An 8,842-nucleotide genomic window follows, 5' to 3' on the forward strand; every position below is an offset into this window, starting at 1 on the left:
AAAGAGACTTTGGGGTTGTGGTAGATGTGTGTGTGTTTGTGTTTGTGCGTGCGCGCATGCTTGCCTGGAAGTCATGGTGACTTCTGGTGACCCCTACTGGGGGCTTGGATGTTTTTCAGAGAGGTGGCTTTCTTAGTTGGCCCTGCTTAGCTTTCGAGATCTGATGAGATCAGGCTTGCCTGGGCTATCCAGGTCAGGGCCAGAGTATAAGCTTTTGAAAGTCAACACTCCCGTCATCAGAAAAGGTGTGCCTAATGGAGCTGACTGATTTAGCAAACCCAAAAGAAAGTACTGTTCTACTTAAGAAGTAACCAACTTGTGGAATTCACTGATAGTGAACATAGTGATGGCCATAGCATAGATAGCTTTAAAAGGGAGACAGACAGATCCAGGGAGGATGGGTCCATCAGTGGCTATAAGCCATGGTGCGTAAAGGAAACCTCCACATCCAGAAGCAGCAAGCTTCTGAATAGCAGCGCTGGGGGCAATATCCCCAGCCCTTGGTCTCTATGCCCAGTTTACTAGTACTCCAGAGAATCTTCTTGTCCGCTCCATGAAACATGAAAGGTGCTGGACTAGACAGACCACTGCTTGTGGTGCTGCTGAGATCATTCAGCCTGACTTGCTCTATTTTATCTTCCCAGTCTCCCCCAGATCAGCAAATGCTTAATTGACACTTCACAGGGCAGACTTTCTGCAGAGTTAACAATTAATTGCATTTTTGGGATTTCTCCTTTAGATCGTAATTTATTATGCTAAATCTATTCTTGTGACAACTTCAGGGGTCTTAGTGGCCGTGGAAGAAGAAAGCTTGTTGCATTGGCTCCCAGCCACTGGCTGGCATCCTGCGCAAGATGGAGGAACAGGGACATGGGGTGCACTGGTGTTATATGAAGGTGTGATGTCACTTCTGGGGAAAACTACAAGTGATGTCACATCATTCTAGGAATCGCCAGAAACTCTATGGCAGGGGTGTCAAACATACAGCCCCTCCAGGTCTGTTATCCAGCCCACAAGCAAGGAAGGGTAGGGTGGTGGTGACGGTGACCAGAGCACTAAAAAGATGTGTGTCAGGTTGGCTGGCTGGAGGTTCCGCTCCCCCTTTCTCAGTTGGGCCAGGATGCACACATGTGACCACTGCACCCTCTCCTGCTCCCTGTCAGTGCACGTGTGCACTGCCCACCCCTTCACTTCAGCAGCAGAAGCTGCCTCCTTTGCCACTTTCACCACCACCTTCTTCTTCTCCTCTGCCCACCTCTCTTGCTTTTTCTCCACCACAGTGCTGGAGAAGCAGCCCTTTGGGAAGAGGGAAGGAAGAAGTAGAGAGGGAGAAAGTCATTATGTCTGAGGGCAATGGTGGTGGGAGCTGCTGATGGAAATGGGTATTAGGGGGAGTCTAGGGCTTTTTTTCTGGAGGAACAGAGTTCTGGAACCTCTTCGACAAAATTATTTTAAAAAACGTTTAACAGTTCATGAGCTTTCAGTATACAGATTGAAGACTTCATTTCCCTCTTGAGAGTTCTGGCACCTCTTTCTGATGTTATATTTTATATGTGTACGTATTGGGGTGGACCTCTCCAAGAGGAGAAGAAACCCTGCTTTGCACACAAAAATGCTTCCAGGGTTGCAGGAAAAAAGTTGCTGATCTTGTATAGTGGGGAAGTATATTTCCAGAGAGCGAAGAGGACCCCAGGATTACTTGTGCTGGGGAAAGGGGGGAAGATGGACAGGAAAAGTTTCTCTAAGGTGGGAGGCAGACTCAAGGTGGACAACACATAATGAGTCAGTACAGTCTATAAAATGCCACAAATGTCAGGTAGGTGGGGAGCAGTTTGATGCTGCACTGAAGGATAAGCTTTTTAAATTGGCACCAGCAAATTTTACCAGTTTTGGGGTCCAAATTACCCTCATCTTAAGGCTTTTGCTTCTGCAATTCTGTCTATGTTTGGGACAACATATGTCTGTGAACAGCTCTTTTCTGTAATAAATGTCAATAAATCAAATGTCCGTTGTCAGTTTACAGATACACACATAAACAGCATACTCAAGGTTGCTACAGCACAGATGTTGGGTCCAGATTTTGATTAATAAGAGGTATCAATTATTAAAGACTGTTAAATAAAGGAAATACTGTAAGAGTGTTAATGTTTTAAGCATGTTTGCAGAGGTCATTTCGGGGGGGAACGCGGGGGAACGCAGTTCCCCCGGGTGAGGTGCAGGGGGCGGGGCACATGACAAAGCCCCGCCCCCTGCTTTCGGCCGCCCCGCTTCCGGCCCTCATTCAGCCAGGAGGAGGCAGGAGAAGAGGGAGGTTAAGTTGCTTCCTCCCCGCCTCTCCCCACCCCTGCCTGCCTGGTGCCAGGGAGGGCCTTGGCGGGGCTTCCTCGCACTCCCGCTGGCCTTGCAGGTCCACCGCCGGGCCCCTGATGTCAGGGGGTGTGGCATATGCTAATGAGTTATGCTAATGAGTTCCCCTAGCTCTTTTTCTACGAAATGACCCCTGCATGTTTGTATCTTGAGTAAAAAATAATATCGTTAATTGGGTTTGCCTGTGTCCTTTATAAACTTTATATCTCTGGTACCTGGCGTTACATCTTATGGTACACGTGGCCTGGCCTGACAAAGTAACATTTATGTCAGATCTGGCTCTTGTAAGTAACAAATGAGTTCGACACTTCTGCTCTATGGTAAAACTGCAGAGTGTCTGGAGATTCCTAGAGTGATATGAGACCACTTCCAGGGTTTCCCCAGAAGTGATGTCACACTGTACTCTACATGATTTACTTTTCTCCTGTCACTGATGCAAGCAGCAGTGGGAAGAAAGGGTTGTTGGTGGGAGGTCTTCTGCCAGTGTGGGAGACCTGGCAACCCTCTGGTGGATAGTTGGTTGTATCTTTCACTGTTACACACAGCACTGGGCTTTAAACATACATGAGAAAGCATTTTTTCCTGGTGCTTCCCTATGCAAGCTAAAACCTAAATCTTGTGTGTGACAGTAGTTATAGCTACTCAAATTTGGGGTAATAGGAAATGCATGCTTGCATATGCCTATGAGGATTCTGGGTAAGGGACAAGGGGGAGCAAAGGAGATAAGAAAACCAAATAAAGTGACAATGGTCATCCTATTGTCCTAACTTACCTATTTACAGTATGTGAGGCCCCCCTAGCCAGGGCCCCATCCCACCCAGAGATGTGCTATGGTGTATCCACGTGGTCAAAGATGAGTTACCATTCAAGAGATGGCACAGTTGCCCATTTTATTGTTTATCTCTGTTTCAAACAGTTCAACAGTTAATAGACCCCCTTCAGCTTGGCTGGTTTGTCCCTGGCTGATTGCCCCTCCACCTGCTTCCACCCATATTCTTAGGCTGGCTTCCCCTACTGAGGTCCTTCATCTAGTCTTGGTAGCTCATAGCTCTGGCCACCTCCTCTTGTGGCAGGTTAGTGCTGGCAGTAGCTAGGCAAACCCAGACCTAGCCAGTGGTAGTTATAGACAGTTTGGTGTAATGGTTAGGAGTGCAGACTCTAATCTGGGGCTTCGATTCCCTACTCCTCCGCATGCAGCTGCTGGTGTGACCTTGGGTCAGTCATAAATTCTTTCAGAGCTGTTCTCTCAAGGGCAGTTCTCGAGTGAGCTCTCTCAGCCCCACCTACCTCACAAGGTATCTGTTGTGGGAGAAGGAGATTGAAAGGAGATTGTAAGCCGCTCTGAGACTCCTTCAGGTAGTGAAGGGTGGGGTATACATCCAATCTCCTCCTCTTCCTCCTCTTGGCCAGGAATGCTGATTTCCCCATCCAGGAGAGTCCTGTGTCTCTACCCACTGTAGAAAACTCAGGCCTCGCTGGCTACCTTCCTTCCCAGTTCCTTTGCAAGTCACCTCCAGGTACTCTCCCCCTACCACCTTCAGCTGGGCCCTTGTCATTCCTCCTTCTCCTGGTCCATCCCAGTTCCTGCTGCCCTGTACCTATTCCTGAGTAGTTCTTTTCTCTCAAGAGACCTTTGCCCTCAAGTAGGTCTTTTCTCCCTTTGGAATTGCCCCAGGTTTCCCATCCTCCCACCTGCTCCTGCCACACCCTCACCGGCCCCCCAGGATGCCTCCTTCTGCTCCATTGCAGTGCTGCTGGCATGCTCAGGGCAGTGCCCTTGTTCCACCCCTTCTCCCCCAGGTCTGGGGTGCCCTGGAATGTGACACAATATTTAAAGCAAACCAACAAAAAAACCACAGGCATTGCACAGACTATTTTGTTTATTTTAGAAATGTGCTATTAAAATAATAGCTGTACATTTTCACATCAGTGTTACTACATGTTTTATGACCAAAATCAGCTGTAAACTAACTTAATGTGGGACTGCTTCAGGGTCAGCTTTGTGTCTGTGTGTTCACTAAATGGGAAATTTTGAGAATGGTTATTAGGTGATGAATGAATGTGCAGCGTTGTGTTAAAACAACATTAATCTGTACTGTGGGAATTGCTCCCATCTTTTCAACAAGTTCGCCATTTGGATTATGAACAAATAATGTATCTCGGCCACGTAAAAGTTCTCTTCATGTATAATGTCCCAAGCACTTCTTTGACACAGGGCCGTTAAGTTCAGTGGGGCCTGCCCCACAGTGGACTTTCTGAACTGCACCTTTGACATAAGAATAACCAGCATCTAGGCCTCAGCCCCACAACTTCCTCCCAATGTTTGGGTTCAGACCTGGTTCATGTGAAGTAGCAAGAAGAAAGAAAATGAATTGGGAACGTTAACCAAAATTACTCGTTTTCCCTCAGGCACTTGAAACCATAGCTCTACTCTTTGAATATATTTATATTTCAAATACGCTCACAAGGGGAAAAGGCACCAATCCAGTTCAAGCAAATACATACTACTAAACGTATACCATGCAGAATTACCCAAGCATTTCACAAAAGGACTCCAATCCATTCTAATGTACACACATGGGGGGTGGGGGGGTTTAACAAGCTGAAAACCAAGGTATTTTATTTTTCAGTTCTTGGCCAAAGGTGGATTTATTAACAGACTCCTCTTTGAGAGAGAGAGAGAGAGAGAGAGAGAGAGAGAGAGAGAGAGAGAGAGAGAGAGAGGAAGAAGGGGGCAAGAGAGGGGAGAGATGCTGTCATTTGAGAGTCAGTGGCCATCAAGAGTTAAGGTAGAGTAGTTGTTCAGAAATAGTTTTTCCTGTGCATTCTTATAAAAATTTATTTGCAAGTAGGGAGAAACCACCCCCCAACCCTATTTCTTATGAACAACACCATTCCTTGAAACCCCTAATAATTTAGCATTACAATTCTTGGAGCTAAAAGAAATAATTTACCAGAGAGTACACAGAACACAATTACACACAACTGAGCCAGTTATTCAAAGCACTGACAAAAATATTAACTCCCCCTAGTCAAGAGAATTACGTTATCTTCACTGCTTCTTCTAAGATGATTAAACTGTCACATTTCTTTGCTATGCACTTTCATCTCTGCCTCACAAGCGCTATGCTAATGAGGCCAGAAATTCAGGAGCTGTGCTGCATGTGTAGTGTGCTGCCAGAAGAAAGGATGCCTTAAGCCATGAATATATTATGTCTCACAGAACAGAGCTACCAAATGGGAGTTCAGGGGTAAGGGACTAATTCTAATGTACTTTCATTAGGAAATTATATATTTGGAAGTTGATATTGTCCACTTAAAGGGCCTCATCCCAATACTCTTCAGTGCTGAAGGCCTTTGTCCTGTAAGTGGGTAATGTATGTGTGACATGTAGGGTTGTCAGGTCCCCCTGGTCACCGGCAGGGGCTGGGGGGGGGGTTGCGAGATCCATGTTAGGAAACTCTTGGAGATTTGGGGATGGAGCCTTTGGAGGGCAGGGACCCACCCTCCAAAGCATCCATGTTCTCTGGGGGAACTGATCTCTGTAGTTTGGAGATGAGCTGTCATTCCAGGGGATCCCCAAGTCCCACTTGGAGGCTGGCATCCCTGGGTTGGTTACTTGAGCTGCTCTTTTGCCATGCACATAAGGTTGGGCTAGACAAAGCACGTCTCACCACTATCATAAGCAGCAAATAAGGAAGGATGGCTACTTCTTGCCAGCACGTCTTGCAATCTCAAAAAACAAGGACTGAGAAGATGTGGGGGAAATTGGGGGAGCTGCGGGTCAAAATGTGGCCGTGCAAGCGAATAGTGTGAAATTGACTTCAAACTGCTCCATAGCTCTGGTGACTGACTCAGGCCATGCCCTCCCTACCAGACTCACAATTGTATCAGGCTGCAGCATTTGGCCAACGGTTTATTTATGCATTTACACATTTATACCCCATTCCCCCCTCCAAGCTAAAGCGGTACATAACATCATTCTCCCCTTGTCCATTTTATCCTCACAAGAGCTCTGAGGTAGGTTAGGTTGAGAGAGAGCAACTGTCCTATGGTTACCCGGTGAGCTTCCATGGCAAAGTCGGGGCTGGAGCCTGGGTCTTCCAGTTCTTAGGCTGACACCCTGACCACCAGACCACACTGGCTCTCAGGTGCTGACATAAGGTGGCCATCGGATGTGATCACTGGCAGGTGCTGAGACCTGCTATGTCCCGTTATGCAAAGCTCATCGGATGAGGCCATCAGTGTGTGACGGGGCTCGTGGGCTTTGTCCAGTCCTATGGAATGATCCATACGCACACCCTCCCCTCCTCCCTCCTTCTTCCTGGAAAACCGCTGGCCATTTTAAAGAATGCGTTCAGATGATCATGTCCAGTGCGATGCACATCCACCAATGAATTAAACTGTAATGACAACAAGAATCACAACCAATGTTCCCTCTAAGCTATGGAGTCTTGTGAGCAAAAATTCTACTTTGTGAGCTACTGGCATTAAAGTTGTGAGCAGGTGATTTGGCTACTGCATAAATTGGTTTGCTCTGGAGCCATCCTTCCTGTACTAAGACAAAAATGTGTGAGCCAGAGGCTCAAAAACCGTGAGCTAGCTCACACTAACTCAGCTCAGAGGGAACATTGATCACAACAATAGTTAAATTTGACCTTCCATATCACTTCCATCAAACTGAAAATATGGACTTTGAAAACTCTGAAGGGGAGATGTCAACTAACTGAGCACAATTGACTATCTGAAATACACAAAAGAACAGGAATTATGAATCCTCCATTTTCAATGGCCGTGTGCCTCTCAGTGTCCGTTGCTTGAGGACAGCCACAGAAGGAAAGCTTGGTCGCCTTGACCCTACTGTAAACCTTTTGAGGCATCTGGTTGGCCACTGCGGGAAACTAGATGGTCTGATCCAGAACAGCTTTTCTGCTGTTCTTATGAAAACAGTCCTTTCCACTGGAACATAATAGGTACCCTGCTGGATAAGATAGAAAATCCGTCTAGTCCAGCATCCCGTTTCACACACGGTGGCCAAACACTTGACTCTGGGAAACGTACAAGTAGCAGGCTTTCTCTGCTGTTGCCCCTAAATAATAGTGATCAGAGATACGCGGCTTTTGAAGGAAGGCTTCACTGGGCCACCATGGCTAATAGCCATTAAGGGACCTATCCTCCATGAAATTGAATGGCCATCCCCACATCTTGTGGCAATGAATTCCCTAAGTTAATCATCCACAGTGACAACCCCCCACCTTCCTGTTGTCTGTCCTGAATCTTGTGCCCATCAACTTCATTGTGTGAAGTTCGGGGGGGGGGCAGAGGGAGGGAGAGGCGGCTTCATCAGATAAAAAATGGTTGGCCTTTAAGATGCCACAAGACTCTTGTTTATTCCACTTGTGTACAGTATCTTTCAACATCCTATTAATTTGGGGATTCAATCACAGTAAGAAATTCCGGGGAAGAAGAGTAGTTTGTTGCAGCACAGAGTATGCTCTGACAAAGTGGGTTCTTTTCCTATCCTAGGGTTGCCAACCTACAGGTGGGGCCTGGAGATCTCCTGGAATTACTACTGATTCCCAGACTACAGAGAACAGTTCCCCTGGAGAAAATGGCTCTTTTGCGTCCTGGAATGGACTCTCTGGAATTAAACCCTGCTGAAGTCCCCCCCTTCCCAAACCACGCCAGGCCTGTAGCTACAGTGGGGCATCTCGGGGCCTGCCCCCCCCAACTTACTACCAAGGCCCCTCAACTTTCATTTTTTTATTTGTGACGTTCCCTTGGGAGGTTGTCGGAATGTCTGTGCAGGGTGCCCCCCGACTTATTTTGTTGTTCAGTCACACAGTCGAGTCCAACTTTTCGCGACCCCATGGACCAGATCCCGCCAGGCCTTCCGGTCTTCCGCCGTCCTCTGAAGTTTGCTCAACTTCATGTTCGTTGCATCTATGACAATGTCTAACCATCTCATCCTTTGCCGTCCCCGTCTTCTTTGACCTTCAATCTTTCCCAGCATCAGGGTCTTCTCCAGTAAGTGCTCCCTTCTCATTTGGTGGCCAAAGTATTTGAGCTTCAGTTTCATTATCTGGCCTTCCAGGGAACAGTCAGGGTTGAATAATTTTAGGATTGACTGATTTGATCTTCTTGCAGTCCAAGGGACTCTCAAGAGTCTTCTCCAGCACCATAGTTCAAAAGAATCTATTCTTCGGCGCTCGGCCTTCCTTATAGTCCAACTCTCACAGCCATACATGACTACTGGGAATACCATTGCTTTGACCATGCGGACTTTTGTTGGCAGGGTGATGTCTCTACTTTTTATCATGCTGTTTAGGTTCGCCATCGCTTTCCTCCCAAGGAGCAGGCGTCTTTTAATTTCATGGCTGCTGTCACAGTCTGCGGTGATCTGGGATCCCAGGAACGTGAAGTCTGTCACCACTTCCACGACTTCCCCTTCTATTTGCCAAGGAGTGATGGGGTC

Source organism: Gekko japonicus, unplaced genomic scaffold, assembly GCF_001447785.1.
Source record: "Gekko japonicus isolate JY-2015 unplaced genomic scaffold, Gekko_japonicus_V1.1 scaffold154, whole genome shotgun sequence".
Taxonomy (NCBI): domain Eukaryota; kingdom Metazoa; phylum Chordata; class Lepidosauria; order Squamata; family Gekkonidae; genus Gekko; species Gekko japonicus.